A 19,642-nucleotide genomic window follows, 5' to 3' on the forward strand; every position below is an offset into this window, starting at 1 on the left:
TTGACCCAGGCTGCTGTCCTGCCCTTTCTCTCGGATTCCCCCACACTGGAAGCCATTCCCTTGCTAGGCCTCTTGTCTCTTGCAGGCGTTGGGAGGTGAGCCCTATTATTAGCAGAGACACATAACTGAAGCTTAGGGTTTCAAACCTAAAGCCAATCTGGGAACACAAGGGCTCTGTAAAAAGCATGGGTATATGTTACTGAGTACTCGCACACATTAAATAAAGCTCTCCCAAGTTGCAGACATAGTCATACATTCTGCTTGAAACAGCAGATCCTACCAGAATAAAGATCAATTTATTTTAAACTTTAGGAATGGTGTCCTCTACAGACTCGAAATCTTAAAGTCAGTTCCATGATGTTCTTGCCTGCCGTCTTTGTTGGGAGTGGGGGTTGAGGGATCATGATTTTTTAGAGTTTATGAGTTTTGAACTTGATTACCTCTAAGACTAAGTGTGGGAGGAAAATCCAAGAGGGTTTCACAATCCTGAGACGTTTGGAAACCACCGTTTTAGATCAGGGTTGCATGAAAGTTCCACGTTGGGTGAAATCCCATTTCATCTTGTTTTCTACCCTGGTACGGAGAATTTCACATCTTTTTTCCCTTTCTTGAGAGAATTATTTCTTGGAGCTGCCCTTAACAGTCTTCTGTTTTTCCAGACGAGATTCCTTCACCTGGATTTGGTTAAAACATGTGAAGTCTGATCAAATTGCCTTGTATGTGTGTTTCCCTGATGAGCGTTTCACCAGAGCCTCCATGACTTTCAGCTTATCCTACAGCTGATGGATATTTTTCAAGGCCAGTGAGCGCCTATAAGCACTTTCTGAATATGATATAGCACAAGCTGGTTAGAGGAGACTGCACAGGCCAGGTGTGTGGGGAACAGTTTGTTAAAGCCAATGAGTTTTGCGAATGTGCTAGATGAGGAAAGGTTCTCAGCTTTCCCAGTTGCAGTGATCAGGACTCTGTAACTGGAGACCAGTGTGAGAGATTTTATTCTCTGCCGTCACCACCAGGCCTATAGGACTGCAGGCAATTCAGAAGACTCGAAATGCTGGTTCAGTTGGTCAGTTTGAGGTGGGACATCTTACCAACCCAGCAGAGCCAGCTCTGGCTTGGGTTTCTCAGCTGGTGACAGGTGACTGACTCATTCTGATGAGTTGATTATGCCCGTGGACGTGGCCCACTTGCCTTATTTATCTCCCTCTTTTAGCTGTGCTCTCGCAACCACGTGATCTGCTGAATGCTAAGTGGACCCAGTGTGGTTGTTTCTGAGCCATCTTATCTCTCTCACTTTTGAAGTTTGGATTGGGCATGCTTTCAGAGCTTTCGATCTCTTATCTCTTGGTACTTGGATGTGCTTTGACACCAAACAGCCCTCATGGTCTTTTGAAAGAGTGCATTAAAAATCCCTGGGCTGGGCATGGTGGCTCATGCCTGTAGTCTCAATACTTTAGGAGGCAGAGGCAGGACGAATCTTTGAGCTCCAGAGTTTGAGACCAGCCTGGGCAATATAGGGAGACTCTGTCTCTACAGAAAGTTTTAAAATTAGCCGGGTGTGGTGGCACGTGCTTGTAGTCCCAGCCACCCGGGAGGCCAAGGGTGGGAGGATGGACTGAGCCAGAAAGGTCAAGGCATCGGTGAGCCACGGGTGCACCATTGCACTCCAGCCTGGGTGACTGAGCAACACCCTGTCTCGAAAAAAAAAAAAAAAAATCCCTAAAACCTGCCTACTCCCTAGAAAGCACCAAACAAGGAAAAACATGGGAGGAATGGAGCTCAGAAGGCTGTGCTCTCCGAGGCATCCAAACAGCCTTGCTGGACGGAGAAGGCCAGGCATGTGTGATGATAAGCTGGGAAGGGGCCCTGAATCAGAGGCAGGTGATATGTGGTGGCGGCACCAGAGAGATGCCAGACAGTGTTACCACAGGTCTTGACTGTCCGCCTTCATCCCTGAAGTTGATCTGGCTTTCTTACTGTCATATAGGTGGATGTAAAATCGATCTTTCTGGGTGCAGTGGCTCATGCCTGTGATCCCAGCACTTTGGGAGGCCAAGGCGGGCAGATCATGAGGTCAGGAGTTCGAGACCATCTGACCAACATGGTGAAACCCTGTCTCTACTAAAAAATGCAAAAATCAGCTGGATGTGGTGGTGCACGCCTGTAATCCCAGCTATTCAGGAGGCTGAGGCAGGCGAATTGCTTGAACCTGGGAGGCAGAGGTTGTAGTGAGCCACGATGGTGTCACTGCCCTTCAGCCTGGGTGACAGAGCGAGACTCCATCTCAAAAAAAAAAGATCTTTAGGGATCTGATTTTTAATCACTCCCAGGGCAAGCATCCCACCTGGTGTGCTGACTGAGTGGCATTTGCACTTCTCCTGGCTTGCCCCCCTCTCTGGCTGTGGCTTTCCCTGCTCCACTCATTCGAGCCTCCTCTCCTCAGCTTGCTGTTCCTCTGTACTTCGTCCTAAGCTCCACTCTCCTTCTACATCAGGGTTCATAGCCCAGGGCTCTAGGGAGTCTGTGGATGTTCAAACTGAGTGTTTTACCTCAATTTGGTTGAGGTTGCAGCTAGCCGAGATTGAGCCATTGCACTCCATCCTGGGCAACAAGAACGAAACTCTGTCTCAAAAAATCACACCATTTCTTTGATGTTTACTGGCTGGCATTCTTCTGTAAAGAAGGTCTTTCCCTCCCTCTAACTTTGAGTATTCCTGTAGGCCTATGAGTCTTTTTCTTCCCTTTAATTCAAGGTGTTTGTAACGCCTTACTGTTATAATATTTTTCTGATGCTGAAAATGTTCAGAGCGAGGAGACAGCTCTCGTATCTTTTTCACATATCCTCATGGTTATTTGAGCATTTCCTTCATTTTATTTTTATTTATGTTTTTTTGAGACCGAGTCTCACTCTGTTGCCCAGGCTGAAGTGCAGTGGCATGATCTCAGCTCACTGCAACCTCCACCTCCAGGGTTCAAGAGATTCTCGTGCCTCAGCCTCCTGAGAGGTGGGACTGCAGGCATAAGCTACCATGTCTGGCTAATTTTTATATTTTTAGTAGAGATGGTGTTTCATCATGTTGGCTAGGCTGATCTTGAATCCCTGACCTCAGGTGATCTGCCCACCTTGGCCTCCCAAAATGCTGGGATTACAGGTGTGAGTCACCTGCAATTTGCCCCGCCAACAAAAAAAAACCAGGTGTGGTGGCAGGCGCCTGTAGTCTTAGCCACCCAGGAGGCTGAGGCAGAAGAATTGCTTGAACCCAGGAGGTGGAGGTTACAGTGAGCCAAGACTGCGCCATTGCTCTCCAGCCTGGGTGAGAGTGAGACCCTGTCTCAAAAGAAAAAAGAAAGAAAAAAGGTAATTGAATTATTAATTTTCTCTTGGAAACTATGTTATGAGTTTGATATGTATGATTTGATTTCATTTGATTCTGTTTTATTCACTTGAAGGTTTGTTCCATCATTTTTATTTCTTTCTTGCCTACGTATATTCTTGACCCAGGTCAAAAGTCAACACTACACAAGTGAGTATATTCCCATTCCCATTCCTCCATCTGTTCCCCTCCAGTCTCTGTTTTCTCTTCCTTGTTCATCTTCTCCTTTTCCTCCCTTCCTTTTTACCTTCCTTCCACAACAATAAGCAGGTACATAGCTATGTTATTATTTTATTTTTATTTTTGAGACGGAGTCTTGCTGTGTCTCCCAGGCTGGAGTACAATGGCACAATCTCAGCTGACTGCACCCTCTGCCTCCTGGCTTCAAGCCATTCTCCTGCCTCAGCCTCCTGAGTAGCTGGGATTACAGGTGCCCACCACCACACCCGGCTAATTTTTGTATTTTCAGTAGAGATGGGTTTCACCATCTTGGCAAGGCTGGTCTCGAACTCCTGACTCACTCCTGAACCCACTCAGCTTGATCTCCCAAAGTGCTGGGATTACAGGCATGAGCCTCCATACCTGGCGTTATTTTTTTTTCTTACACAAAAGATAGCATAGTACATACTTTCTGCGGTACCTTGCTTTTAATTTTTATTTTCATTAACAAGTGAATTAATCTCCTAGAGTTACTCCTCATCTTATTTTTATTTTTGAGATGCAGTCTTGTTCTGTTGCCCACCCTGGAGTGCAGTGGTGCAATCTCAGTTCACTGCAACCTCCGACTTCTGGGTTCAAGTGATTCTCCTGCCTCAGCTTCTCGAGTAGCTGGGACCGCAGAAGCCCACACCCACACCTGGCTAATTTTTGTATTTTTAGTAGAGATGGAGTTTCACCATGTTGGCCAGGCTGGTCTTGAACTCCTGACCTCAGATGATCTGCCTGCCTTGGCCTCCTAAAGTGCTGGGATTACAGGTGTGAGCCACTGTGCCCAGCTGATCCTCCTTATTTTTAAAAAATGCCTGGTAGCGCTCCACTGTGGCTAGCCAATCCTGTGTTCAGCCTATCTCCTATGCAGGGATATCTTGATTTGTTTTTCCACTATTTTGCTATTAGAAACAGGACTGCAGGGAGCGGCCTTGGGTGCATACTGTTTTGCATTTGAGGGGGTGGATCTTCAGGGTTAGTTCCCAGGATTGAGATTGCTGGGTTCAAGGGTAAATCCGTATTCTGTTAGGCATTGCAAAATCTTTTGTTTTGCACTGTCACCAGAAACGTGAGAATACTTGCTTTTCCCCAACAGTGAGTGCTGGCAGGTTTTTGAATTTTTAGGTGACAGATGGTTTCAGTGTAGTTTCAATTTGTATTTTTCTAATGAGTGAAGACGAGCATATTTTCATGTTTATGGGAGACTTGTAAATCTTGTTCTATGAACTCTTCTGTCTTCATTCATTTTTCTATTTTTTCACTTGATTTTTTTTTTTTGGATGGAATCTTGCTCTGTCACTTAGGCTGGAGTGCATTGGCATGATCTTGGCTCACTGCAGCCACCACCTCTTCAGTTCAAGTGATTCTCCAGCCTCAGCCTCCCAAGTAACTGGGATTATAATAGGTGCACACCACCCCACCCAGCTAATGTTTGTATATTTTTAGTAGAGACAAAGTTTCACCATATTGGTCAGGCTGGTCTTGAACTCCTGACCTCATGATCCACTCACCTTGCTAGGATTACAGGAGTGAGACACTGTGCCCAGCCCACTCAATTTTTAAGAATGTGTGTGTGTGTGTGTTTGTGTCTGTGACAGTCTTACTTCCATTGCCCAGGCTGGAGTGCAATGGCATGATCTTAGCTCATGACAGCCTCTGCCTTCTGGGCTCAAGCATTTCTCCTGCCTCAGCCTCCTGAGTAGCTGGGACTACAGGTGTGCACCACCATGCTCGGCTAATTTTTGTATTTTCTGTAGAGACAGGGTTTCGCCATGTTGGCCAGGCTGTTCTCAAACTCCTGACCTCAAGTGATCTGCCTGCCTCAGCCTTCCAAAGTGTTGAGATTATAGGCCTGAGCCACCACTCCCAGCCAAGAACTTCTTATATATTAGAAAGATTTCCAGGCTGGACACAGTGGCTCACATCTGTAATCTCAGCAAATTGGGAGGCCAAGCTGGGGAGGATTGCTTGAGGCCAGGAGTTCAAGACCAGCCTGGGCAACATAGTGAAACCATGTCTCTACAAAAAGTTTAAAAATTAGCCAGGCATGGTGGCATGCACCTGTAGTCCCAGCTACTTGGGAGGCTGAGGCAGAAGGATTGCTTGAGCCCAGGTCAAGGCTGCAGTGAGTTGTAATTGCGCCATTGCACTCCAGCCTGGGCAACAAAGTGAGACCCCATCTCTCAAAAAAATAAATAAATAGGCCATGTGCAGTGGTTCATGCCTGTAACCCCAACACTTTGGGAGGCTGAGGCGGGTGGATCACGAGGTCAGGACTTTGAGAGCATCCTGGCCAACATGGTGAAACCCCATGTCTACTAAAAATACAAAAATTAGCTGAGCGTGGTAGCCAGTGCCTGTAATCCCAGGTATTTGGGAGGCTGAGTCAGGAGAATCACTTGAACCCGGAGGCGGAGGTTGCAGTGAGGCTGGACTGCACCACTACCCTCCAGCCTGGGCGACGGAGTGAGACTCTGCCTCCAAAATAAATAAATAAATAAAATAAAAAAACACAATAAATAAATAAATAAATAAATAAATAAGAGATTTGTGTCTGTCCCCATCCCAGCTCTCCACCCACTCTGCCTGTAGCCTGGCTTAGCTCATGTCGCATCTCACTTGGATGAGGGCAAGCGCCTCCTAAACTGGCTTCCAGGCCTTCACTGCTGTCCCTCTCTAACGCATTGTCCACACTGGAACTAGGATGACGTTAACATGCAAATCTGATCATGTCACCCCTCCACTGACTGGATTCCTGTTGTCCTTGGAATGAGCAGCTCCTTAATGGGGTTTTGGGGACCACCTCCCCTGGCCATGTGCTCTGTCCTCTTTTGTCTTCAAAGCATCTTTTTGAAGAGCTGTATATGGTCACAGAATGAGGGACTTTGTGAAATTAACGCTGGCAAGCAGAAATGAGAAGACCTGGCTTCTGACGCTGGCTACACTGTCTCTCAGTCTAAACATCACTTCCCTGGGGAGGCCGTCATCAACACTCCTCCATCATTTCTGTTCCTGGAACCACGGGAACTTCATCCTGTCACTCACGGCTCCTGTTTTATCACTAGACTATAAGCTCCCTGAGGGCAGAGTGTGTGTTTGCTTCCCTACTGGACCTAGCAGGGGCTCCACAGTATTTTTTTTTTTTTTTTTTTGAGACAGAGTCTCACTCTTGTTGCTCAGGCTGGAGTGCAATGCTGTGATTTTGTTTCACTGTAACCTCGGCCTCTTGGGTTCAAGCAATTCTCCAACCTCAGCCTCCTGAGTAGCTGGGACTACAGGTGAGTGCCACCATGCCCAGCTCATTTTTGTATTTTTAGTAGAGATGAGGTTTCACCATATTGGCCAAAATGGTTTTGAGCTCCTGACCTCGTGATCTGCCTGCCTTGGCCTCCCAAAGTTCTGGGATTACAGGCGTGAGCCACCGCGGCTGGCCTTCATCAGTATTTTTAATGGATGGCCTGGACTGCCAAGTCAACAGGTTGTTTGGTACCAGCTAAATACTGGAAGGATGGAATGAAAAAGTGAGTGGTCCCACCGGCGTTCCTGAAGGTGAAGTGCTTATTTCCAGAATTACTCAGCTGCCATTGAATTCCTTCCAGTGGGACCTTCTTATTCAAGATGGCTTCAATTCAAAACTCTTCAATCAGCAGAGTTTTGAGAACCAGTGGGAGGGGTTCCTGGGGAGCAGGGCTATGGTCCCATAGGGATTTGTTTATTCAGCTGATGTTAATAAATGAAGCTGAAGGTAACAAGCTGTCACCTAGCCTCTCCAGGCTGGACCAGAACTGCCATTGGTTAAGTTTCAGATTTCAGCCCCAAAGTACAGTGTCACCTTTGATGAAGGATATTTATTAGTGTCATGAGGGAGATCACAATCTCATTCCCTTCAATCACTAGCATGAGACTGAAAAAAAAAAAAATCAAATTCAGGTTAGACCAGAGACCCCGAGGGGACCTGCTGTTGTTTGTCAAAACGCAAGGCCACCGAGGGAGAAGCCAACCACGCCTCCCCCTTCACTCGCTTCCACCCTGGTGCCATTAAAAGAACTGGATTAACCACGAGGCATGTGGCAGAGCAAGGGTGCAAACCACGGCTCCTGCTGCGGAGGAAAATGCAGGCACCTCAGCCGCTGTGGGCTGTAGGTCTGACGAGAGCAGCCTCGGGACACAGATGGATTCTGTTCATGTCTGTCCCCTCTGCCATCCCAGGCCTGAGAGGCTTCTGTGCACCTGACCATGGCAGGCTGTTGTGTCTGCCCGTGAAAACCACTCCACCATCACGGTTACCATGGTGTCGCACATTGGCAAATTTGGGGAACATCACACAAGGGTTCTTTCAAATACAATAATAATCAGGGTTAGTTGGCTGTACTGGTGGTTTCTGGTCTGCAGAGGGTTAACGGTGATGACAATGACTTTGCCTCCTGGGTTGGGTTTCTCTCTCGGGCCCACCCCCTACTCGGGACTGATTTTCTATATCCCAGATTTGTGCCCACAACCCTTATTGCACTGAGGACAAGAGAAAAACCCAAAGTTCTGCTGAGAACCTTGTCCCCTGCTCCCTACTCCTCTCACTGCAGTTTTCCTGTGAACCAAGGAATTTCATTCCACAGATTTGTTTGCTTCTTTCTGTTCCTTTAGCCCGCAGGCTTACCCTGCCCCGACGAGGGTGACTAAGGGGAAATGGAGTATTTCCAGCCAGGGGCCATCACAGTTGCTGTATCAAATATCTCTTCCAGGCAGTGGAATTCATGACAGGCGCGTCTTTATTAGAGAAAATTAATGCACTTAATTTAGAGAGATGGACTTCACTCCAGGAATGTTCCCCCCACCTCTGTCCCCCATGCCACCTGCCAGATCATCTTCATGACGGCAGCTATCATTTTTATCCTGGAGACACCATTAAACCGTAAGCTGGGAGGTCTGCTTCTCATCCACCTTTTAATGAACATGGGAACTCACCAGCTTTCTCCTTTGCAATGGGCATGAGCTCCAAAGGATCAGGAGGCGGGTGGTAGGCATGTGAAACCTGGGAAGCCACAATGGTCGTTGGTGGGAAAGCACCGGGCCAATCAATTATGTGAGTCTGAGAACTCTTTGAAGCCAGAGACACCAGGGGAAGGCACAGAGGGGAAAGGGACTGGGCGGAAGTATTTCCTTAAATTGCACTTGCCATAGGGATGCGGCTTTGTAAAATTTTTTAACTTTTAAATTTGTGTTTATTTATTTATTTTTTGAGATGGAGTCTTGCTCTGTCACCCAGGCTGGAGTGCAATGGTGTGATCTTGGCTCACTGCAACCTCTGCCTCCAGGTTTCAAGTGATTCTCCTGCCTCAGTCTCCTGAGTAGCTGGGAAGACAGGCATCGGCAACCACATCTGCCTAATTTTTGTATTTTTAGTAGAGACAGAGTTTCACCATGTTGGCCAGGCTGGTCTCGAACTCCTGACCTCGTGATCTGCCTGGGATTACAGGCGTGAGCCACCACACCCTGCTATTTTTAAAAGTTTTATTTATTTATTGAGATGGAGTTTTGCTCTTGTGGCCCAGGCTGGAGTGCAATGGTGTGATCTCGGCTCACTGCGACCTCCGCCTCCTGGGTTCAAGCGATTCTTCTGCCTCAGCCTCCCAAGTAGCTGGTGCTACAGGCACCTGCCACCACACCTGGCTAATTTTTTTTTTAATATTTTTAGTAGAGACGGGGTTTTACCATGTTGGCCAGGCTGGTCTTGAACTCCTTGCCGCAGATGATCCACCTGCCTTGGCCTCCCAAAGTGCTGGGATTACAGGCATGAGCCACTGTGCCTGGCCTTAGTTTTTATTTTTTAAGAGACAAGGTCTAGTTCTGTAGCCCAGATTGAGTGCAGTGGTTCAATCATGGCTCACTGCAACCTCAAACTCCTGGACTCAGGCAATCCTCTCACTGCAGCCTCCTGAGTAGCTGGGATTACAGATGCTCACTACCATGCCCAGCAAATTCTTTAATTTTTATTTTTTAGAGATGGGATCTCACTATGTTGCCCAGATTTTGGCATTTTTTTCTCTCAGTTTTAAAACTTTTGAGTTAAAAAAATTTATTTTTATGTAAAAGATATCTGGAATGCTTCATGAATTCACATATCATCCTTGCTCAGGGGCCATGCTCATCTCTGTATCATTGCAATTTTAGTGTATGTGCTGCTGAAGGAAGCACTTTTCTATCATTTTAACATCAATTTTATAGAAATGACATTTATGTCCTTTTAAAACAGTTACTTTACCGGAGTAATACTTGTACATTAATTAAAAAGTCAAGTGGAGGCCAGGCACAGTGGCTCATGCTTGTAATGCCAGTACTTTGGTAGGCTGAGGGGGTGGATCACCTGAGGTCAGGACTTCGAGACTGGCCTGGCCAGCATGGTGAAAACCTGTTTTTACTAAAAATATAAAAATTAGCCAGGCGTGGTGGCAGGCACCTGTAATCCCAGCTACTCAGGAGGCTGAAGCACAAGAATCACTTGAACCCTGGAGGTGGAGGTTGCAGTGAGCTGAGATTACACCACTGCACTCCAGCCTGGGCAACAGAGCGAGACTCTGTCTCAAAAAAAAAAAAGTCAAATGGTACTAAAAGCCATATTGAAACTCACTAATCCCCTCCCGCCCCGTCCTCCTCATTCCATCCTGCTCCTGAGAAGGAACAATCCTTACTTCTTCTGTGTATTTCACTTTGTGTTTATCCCTGGATTTCTGACTGATGTCACTGTTCTTTTCTTTCTTAATTCTTTCTTTATATGTGCCTATTATGGTGGGGGGCGGGAACCAGGCCCTGCCTGTCCCAATGACCCCATCACTTCAGCTGCTCAGTCTTCCCATAATGTGGTCATATCACAACTTTGGTTAAATTGATAGTGTTTATAATGACTATGCAAATAATGTTTAACTCAAAATGCTCCTCAACTCTTACGGTCTCCTCAAAACCTGCTTCGGTGGTTTGAAAACATATCTAACATTCTTGGATTCTCTTCTCATCAAGACGAGGAATCTGATTCCCTTCCTGCTTGCACATGGTGACCCAGCGCTAAGGAACAGAATGCTGCTGAAATGATGCTGTGTTGCTTCTGACACAGGCCGTACAGCAAGATACAGCTTCCCTCTTATTTTTAGGACCTGCGCCTTTGGAGCCCTGGATCACCATACAGGAAGCCTGGCTATCCTGAAGCCACCACGCTGGAGAGATCCTGTCCAGAGAGCATAGAGAGAGAGCCCCAAGGAGCCCCTGCCAGTCCATCCCCGAGCTCTAAGAACCTTCTTGTAGAGGAATCAGACATGTGAATGAGGAGGCCTTTGAGATGACTCTAGCCCCAACCACAGAGTGCGACCTGCCTAGCTGAGCCAGTTAACTGCCAGGGTCATCAGAGCTAATAATAATTAATGATTGTTGCTTTACATCTATAAGTTTAGGTTGGTTCAGCAGCAGGTGATGGGAAAATTGTTCCAATTGTGGTCTCACCTCATTTGACCACAACTTCATCCCTCCGGTTGCTCAGGCCATCTTTGATTTCTCTTTCTTTCATATCCTTCATTCTATAAGGAGTATTTGGCTCTGCCTTCAAAATATCCCAAATCCAGTTGCTTCTCACCACCTTCTGTTGGGGTTACTACTTGTGGAGGCCTGTCCTGCAGACCTTGACTCAGTGACGGATGAATAAAGTGTACTGACACACAGATATTATGCTTTGCCAGTTTCACTGAGTGTCCGTGGCTGCTTACAGACAACTTGGAGAGTGCTGTAAACAGTTGCAACCACTGGCCCTCACCAGCCAGCGAGACTCACATTTATTCAGTACAGTTTAATTGACAAAGGCTAGAGTCAACACCACTAGAGGTTAAAGATTAAAGGACAGGTTCTGATGCCTAAAGCAGACACCATTAGTGGGTAATATCCTTGGTCAGCCTCCCTTGGAGAGAGCCATCTGCAATGATCAAAGGTTAATTTTAGGCTGGGTACGCTGGCTCACACCTGTAATTTCAGCACTTTGGGAGGCTGAGGCGGGTGGATCATGAGGTCAAGAGATTGAGACCATCCTGGTCAGCATGGTGAAACCCCATCTCTACTAGAAATACAAAAATTAGCCAGGCATGGTGGCACACACCTGTGGTCCCAGCTATTTAGGAGGCTGCGGCAGGAGAACTGCTTGAACCCAGGAGGCGGAGGTTGCAGTGGGCCGAGATTGCACCATTGCACTCCAGCCTGGTGACAGAGCAAGATTCTGTCTCAAAAACAAAAAACGAAATAAAAAACACCACAAAGGTTACTTTTATAGGACCACATGAGCAAACAAGCTAGCTAGGTAAACTACTCAGAGTCCTTTGTATTTGCACCCTAATCTCTCTGGCTCCTGCAAAAAGATTCTGGCTCCCTTCATGCAAGAACTATAGAAGAAACCCTTAGGCCTTCCATTAGGGTTTGAGACTATATTCTATAACTTTCTCTAATACTTTCCCTTAATAATTTTCCACCACCATGAGTGAATCCCTGTAACCTCCAATGCTTCCACTCTGGCCTAAGCCACCATCATCCAATGGGGCCATGAGTATCGTCATTCACCTGGATCACCTCAGTGGCCTTCTGACTGCAAAAGCATCCTACTTCCACTGATTCCCTCCTACCATTTATTCTCAGCACATAGGCAGAATTATCTTGCCAACATGTAAGTCAGATCATGTTGCTCTTCTATACAAAACACTGCAGCAGCTCCCATCTTGCTCAGAGTAAATGGTTGAGTCCTCACAACGTCCTGGCCCTTCTTGTCTCTCTGAGCACATCGCCTAGTCTCCTTCCCTCTCCAGTTCTGCTGCAGCCCCACTCTCCTTGCTAGTGTCTGAATGCATGAGGCTGATTTCTACCTCAGCCCCTTTGCATGAGCCATTCTCTTCATTTATTTCCTGGACTTAATCATTACTTTTTGTTTGTCATTTGCTACCATTCTATGTGGCAATTGCTAATTTTTTCTCCAAGTGCTTTCATGTTTCTGAAGCCTATTTTCCATATCCTCAAATGTGCCATTTTCTTTGATTCCTGGGGTGCATCACTCCTAGTGCCTACCATCCTGCTCCCCTCTGGACTGGTTGCTGCCTATCCACTATTATCCTGGCATTTCTCTTCACTGCTGTCCAGCATTGAATCCCATGACTTCTAGTTCCACATTATTTTTTTTAGTTTACCTCCTCATTTTGTTGGTGCACATCCTGCAGCAGCTACTTAAGAGGGGATACACATGTGAGGTAAAATGTGAGTCCTTACATATCTGAGATGCTTTTATGCCACCTATTTCATTGATCATCTGGTTACAAGCATTCTTGACTGAAAATCGTTTTCACACAGAAGCTTGAAGTCATTGTTCTCTAACTTTTAGTGCAGCTATTTAGAAGTCTAAGGCTGATGCCTGAACTTCTGTATGTTTTTTTTTTCTTTCTTTCTCTCGGGGAGCTTTAGAAATCTTTTCTTTATTCTGGGTTTTCTGAAATTTGTGATGGTGCACCTTAGTGTGGGCATTTAGTTGGGCCTCTCAATCTGGAGACTCACATGTTTCAATTTTGGGGAGTGGGATTGTTTTCCTCTCATTTTCTCTCCTCTATTTTCCCCTTATGGCATTAGCTGGAAACTGGACTTCCTGGAGTGATACTCATTCTTATATTTCTTCAATTATTATTATTTTAAAATCTCTGTGTATTTTTATTCTACTTTATCTTCCACCAAACTTGCTTTTGCATATTTCATTCTGACTCTTCTTTTGAACACTTTCCAAAATTTCATTTTTGTTTTCTCATTAATTCCTTTAAAAGTAACACCCAAAAAAGAGAATAAAGCCTTTCACTCCTGTTAAATGGAGAGAACATCTTATTTTACTTTTCTGAAGAAATTACTCATCAAATGTTTTTCACTTTTGTTTCTACTCCTTCCAGCATCTCTCCTTTCTCCAAATTCCTTTTTTCTATTTGTCTGCATGCCTCTCTTCCAACTTGGAAGCTGTCTTTAAACATCGGGTGATCCTGGGCTGCCTGCTCTTGTCTAAGTGTGACTCGCCGAAAACATAAAGGGGGACTCTGAGGGACTGTCCATAGAAGGATTTATGACAAGGTTGCTAGATAGCAAACTGGCTTTTCCTTCCTTCCTTTCCTCCCTCCCTCCCTCCCTCCCTCCCTCCCTCCCTCCCTCCCTCCCTCCCTCCCTCCCTTCCTTCCTCCTTCCCTCCCTCCCTCCCTCCTTCCCTTTCTCTCTTTCTCTCTTCCTCTTTTCTTCCTTTCGTTCTTTCCTTCTTTCTTTCTTTGAGAGGAGTTTCCCTCTTGTTGCCCAGGCTGGAGTGCAATGGCACAATCTTGGCTCACCGCAACCTCTGCCTCCCCAGTTCAAGTGATTCTCCTGCCTCAGCTCCCAAGTAGCTGGGATTACAGGCATGTGCCACCATGTCCAGCTAACTTTGTTTGTTTTTTTCTTTTTTTAGTAGAGATGGGGTTTCACCCTTTTTGTCAGGCTGGTTTTGAACTCATGACCTCAGGTGATCCTCCTGCCTCAGCCTCCCAAAGTACTGGGATTACAGGCATGAGCCACCATGCCCAGCCCAAACTGGCTTTCAAATTGGGGCAGGACTCCAAGATGTCAGAATGTGGAAGTCTTTTCCCTGGAACCAGTCAGTTATCCAGGGAGAAAATGTCAACTCTCCTGCTGGCAGTTGGGGTGGGGAGGGATGCGATGAGTGGGTGGAGAGAGCTGGGCTGTGCCTGTTGTAGGAGGAGGAAGGGGGTACATCCTTCCCCCATACAGGCCACTTTTCTCCCCTGTTTTTAGTCCAAGCCTCATGCACACGTGTAGGTTTGGATCTCCCCGTCCTCAGCATCTAGAGTTCTGCAAGACCAAGCCCCTTCTGCTTGTTAGTTTCGTCGTTTGCAGGGAGCCAGTAGCGATCCATAGTTCTGCCAAGTGCCTGCTCCTCTCCCTCTTCCAAATATCTGCAGGACTCTCATCCATGTGCATCTCTTCCCTCACTTTATCTCTTTATGAGTTTATATATTCTGGATTCCTTTATTGCCATTTCAGCGGAGTTTGGAAGGGAGAAGTGAGCAATCTGCCATGCTTACTCAGAAGTGGGCTACATTTTAAAAATGAAATTGGCAGCATTGCTCAAAGATGAGGGAGGGTTTAGGAAAAGCAATCTGTGTACAAGACCTACTTTTTCATGCATACACATCCACATGCCTTACACATATAGTTCCTGTGAGAGGGGCCGGCCCATCCCATGACATTCCCAGGTGGTGGACACAGGACCCACCTCATCGAGTTGCTATGAGGATTAAATGAGCTAATACAAGTAAAATGCTTAGCACAGGGCCTGGCGTTGGAGTTCTCAAGGGATAGCAGTGATGATTTTTCTGATAGTTTCTGGATGAACTTGACTAAGGGCTCTGGGGATTTAGGGGAATTTCTGCCCCTGAAGGAGGAAGCACCTTCTGTAGGCTCCTCCTGGGGAGCCCACCAGCCTGTGGATCTCAGAGCACTGTGGAGTTGCAAAGGCAATGGGGAAATCCCTCGGTCTTGGCCACTCTGTCATTGCACGTAATTGGCGTCAATGGGGCATCCCAGTTCAGCCTGGAATGTCCTTGTTTCTTGGCATGAACCTGTCTTTTTGCAAACACAGTCACTTTGTGCCTGTCCCATTAGCCCTCTCCCAAAGGGTTCTTGTACCCAGTCCTGTCCATACACATCACTTTCAACATTAACATCACTCTAATTTGTAACAAAGAGATATGGGTTCTAGTTCTGTCTTTGCCACCAACTGCCTAGAAATAGCTCAAACTTGGGATCTAGATTTGATCTGCCTGATTTGAATCCCAACTCTGCCGTTGATGAGCCACGTCCCACCAGCAACTACTCAGTCCTCTAGGAGTCTAGGTTTCCTCATCTGTCAAATGAAGATGATAATAGTTCCTAACACATAAAGCTACCATGGGGCTGAAAGAAATAATCCATGTAAAGTACCCAGCCTAGTACTCAGAGTTCAGAAAAAGCTAGCTCTAATGATTACTATGTTTCCCGATTTAAATTCTCCTCAAACTTTGTAGCTCCAGGCACAACTGGAGGTGAGGGGTCAGGCATATGAAGCTTTTCCAAGGGCTGAGACAGAGGAAATGTGATCGCCTTGATTTTGTTTGTAGCTGCTACTAGACCACATAGCAACTGAGCAACATAGCAACCAATGAAAACACGGCCATTTAGTTCCAAGTCAAGCAACTTACTTTCTCAAAAGCATGCCATTCAGACTTTAAACAACAATCTTCCTGAGTAGTTTTCACATCATAGAGACAAACAGTTGATGGTAAAGATGCGATTTCATTTTGTTTATGCTCAAAGCAGTTCTCATCACAAATTTAAAAACTGGTCACAGATTTGTTCTTCCAAGCCTACTGTTTTCTAAACGAGTTACTATACTGCCCTCTTGTGGAACATATTGATTTCCTGGCGTTCAAGTTCTTGCTTAGTTTTTTTTTTTCTTTTTGAGATGGAGTCTCACTCTGTCACCCAGGTTGGAGTGCAGTGGCTTGTTCTCAGCTCACTGCAACCTCTGCCTCCTGGGTTCAAGTGATTCCCTTGCCTCAGTCTCCCACGTAGCTGGGATTACAGGCACCTGTCACCACTTCAGGCTAATGTTTGTATTTTTAGTAGAGACGGGGTTTCACCATGTTGGCCAGACTGGTCTTGAACTCCTGGCCTCAAGTGATCTGCCCTTCTTGGCCTCTCAAAGCGCTGGCATTACAGGCAAGAGTCACCGCGCCCCGGCCATCCTTGCTTAGATTTGAAACAGGAACTCCCATTTTAAAATTTATCATTCATAGTATTAGGCTTTTCAGAAAGTATGCTTTATCCACATAGTTCACAAAGCTCTTAAAAATTATTATGTCATTTTCAGTAGTTTGAAGTTGGAGGTGTGATGTTCACTGATTCTATCTTCCTACAGCAATTTTGCCTGGTGAGTATATTAGTCCTGCTCCTCTAGCTTCCTCTGGGTTCAGAGGGATACTCATAAATTAGTCAGCAGCAACTCAGGCATCGTGGGGCAAGCAGGCCACAGCCACAGGCCAATTGTTTTGCAGGGGTTGTGGCTGGAACTCAAGGAAACTGCATGAACGCCTCCTTTACGCCAGCCCCAGCCCAGCCTCACCCTCGCTGGATGTGCTGATGATTCTAAAGAGGATCGGACCATGCCACACCAAGATCTGCTGCCTTGGCAGAAGAATACTTTGAGCTGTAGGCAATGAAGAAACAGCAGACGCAGTAGAAGTTCTCTGCCCTCCCTTATCTGCCTAAATGCAGGACCTAAATTTTGCTTTGAGGAAGATGCTCCTCTGTACCCAGAAGAAAGAGAGTGACTCTTATCACTAGTGATTGGAGCTGCATTGAGAAGAGTCTGCATAAACAAACAGAGAGAAGGGAGATGGCTCTTCTCTGCCATTAATTTCTCTCATATACTCCTAGGCACTTTCTCACAGCTTATCACTCCTGGAAGCACAGACATTCTTTTCTTTATCCAGTCACTTCTCTATAACCTATTAGCCTTTGCTAAAATAGTTCATAATTTCTCAAGTCTAAACATTTATTTGAGTTTTCTACTTATTTTTGTGAAGCTCCTGGCCACATAAAAATATAAACATCACTAAAACTTGTATACTTTTTCTTTTGTTAATTTGTGTTTTCTCAGTTTAACTTGCAGCCACCTGGAATCAAACTTAAGAGTGTATGGGACAAATGTTTCCTCCTCTCTAATCCCAGGTGTGGAGTTGGTCAGTGGAAGGGCAGGATGTGGGCCAGCAGCCTTCATGCCCATCTCCAGGAGAAGTTCTTGCATTTGTTCAGCTCTTGAAAGTGACTCACCTGCTTCAGCAGCCTCAGCTGCTGTGCCTGACAAAGGGCAAAAGACAGAAAAACCAACCACACAAAGATCCCTCATCTTGACTTTCAAGTGGCCTTATGTGGCTATGCAATGTCAATCCTCAGGGGTGAAATCCATGCTGGTTTATCTGCCAAGCTACCAGGGCCAGTGGTGATGGTGAGCAATGAGGCACTGAATTTCTTCTCCTGAAACACAAAGGGTCCGTTCAGCACACTCGCAGTCACAGTACAAAAAGCTATTCTGTATTAGATGAGCAAAGGAAACTGAAGTGCAAAGACGATTTCAGCTTCAAGTCCTTTTACCTGTGGAAAAGCGAAACCAAAGGGAAGCCCACAGGTAGGACAGAGCGAGCGCTCCTGAAGTTGCAGCGTGTTTTAAACTTCAGTTCTGATTCACAGGTTTGCAGCGGGGCCTGGAATCCATCCTTTAACAAGCTCCTGCAGGAGGGGTTCTGAGGCAGAGTGTTGGAGGGCTGCCCATATTCTGGGAAACACTGGACGGTGTCTGCCAAGATTCAATAGCAGACACTCTTACAATTATCAGGAGACATGGGCTGTGCCAGATAGTAAAATAAGAATAAATATAATCACATTTTCCAGGGTTTGGCCCAATCAGACTTTGCTTGGCTCACATAAATCCCAGCACATAGGTATTTGCAAACAATAAACATATGTTTAGCATTCTAAACTACACTTTCAAATAAAACATGAAGAAAGTCATGATTTATGCAATTAGCAAGCCCAAAATTAACACTGAAGACAATTAACAATAATTAACACATCATTTTTGCTATGCAATACTAATTTTAAAATACCTTTCCCAACTCAAGGGATCAGGCAGTTGCTTAAACTTTTCTAGAAGGCCTGACTTATACTAGTAGAACTAATGGAATAGTTAATTTCAAATAGCATCCATGACCATCTTCCTTTTTTGGAAACTGGACCTTCAGATCTTATAAGTGTTTGATAATCACAAAAAGCAAAAACAGCCAGGTGTGGTGGCTCTTGCCTGTAATCCCAGCACTTTGGAGGTGGAGGCGGGTGGATCATGAGGTCAGGAGATTGAGATCATCCTGGCTACCATGGTAAAACCACATCTCTACTAAAAACACACACAAAATTAGCCAGGAGTGGTGGCACACACCTGTATTTTCAGCTACTTGGGAGGCTGAGGCAGGAGAATCACTTGAACCCGGGAGGCAGAGGTTGCAGTGAGCCAAGATCATGCCACTGCACTCCAGCCTGGTAACAGAGTGAAACTTGGTCTCAAAAAATAAATAATTAAAGAGCAAAGACAACTGCGATGTGCAGACAGACCGTACCATAGAGCAAAATTGTTCTCTGTGAAACTTTATTCAATGGAAACTTTGTATGAAAAAAATTGCCCCTTAAAAAAAAAATCCCTCAAAGACTTTCTGTGGAAGCCCCTGGTATTTGTATTGGGAAATACCATCCAGGTGAAACATACATTTAAAATTTTTTGGCTCATTAATTGAAAAAAAAGATTGCTGAGCACCTACTTTGTTCCAGGTACTCATCTCAGAATTGGCCTGGCACTATTCTTAGAGCAACTGTCAGTGAACATAATCTATACTGATTATATATTACATACTTCCCTATTGACTAGTAGAACTAATGGAATAGTTAATTTCAAAAGACATGATTTTCCTGGGCATCGTTTTAGCAGAAGTTCTGCTCCCTTTCTTTCATGCATAGACAACGTGTTTTCTCCTAATGCAGAGGGGCAGGGATGCTTTTTGTGCGCCCCATGAGTGGCCAGGCCAAAATTGCTTTCTCTTTGTACATGAACTCAAGGGCCAAAATTATTTTTAGCAACACTAGGACAGGCGGCAAACGTGTTCTTGTGCCCTCTTTTCTGCCACTAGAACGTTCAGGCCACTAGAAAGTTGCCCCGTAAGTTGTATACCTTACATAAGGAGGCACTGGAGAGAGACCCAAAAATTCCCAATTAAAAAACACGCAAATGGCTCATGCTTGTAATCTCAGCACTTTGGGAGGACAAGGCAGGAGGATCGCATGAACCCAGGAGGTCGAGGCTGCAGTAAGCTGTGGTGGCACCATTGCACTCAGCCTGGGCAATAGAGGAAGACTCTGTCTTAATTACAACAAAACATGCA

At 45.7% G+C, this 19,642-nt stretch overlaps 1 non-coding gene across 1 annotated transcript; it reads right to left on the reverse strand.

Annotated features, from left to right (window-relative positions):
* Positions 1–9,669: 9,669 nt before the first annotated feature.
* LOC118154250 (U6 spliceosomal RNA) lies at positions 9,670–9,773 on the reverse strand. The gene has a single exon (XR_004744136.1). It is a non-coding gene; the product is annotated as a U6 spliceosomal RNA (small nuclear RNA).
* Between the last annotated feature and the right edge of the window lie 9,869 nt (positions 9,774–19,642).

This window comes from Callithrix jacchus, chromosome 5, assembly GCF_049354715.1.
Source record: "Callithrix jacchus isolate 240 chromosome 5, calJac240_pri, whole genome shotgun sequence".
NCBI lineage: Eukaryota > Metazoa > Chordata > Mammalia > Primates > Cebidae > Callithrix > Callithrix jacchus.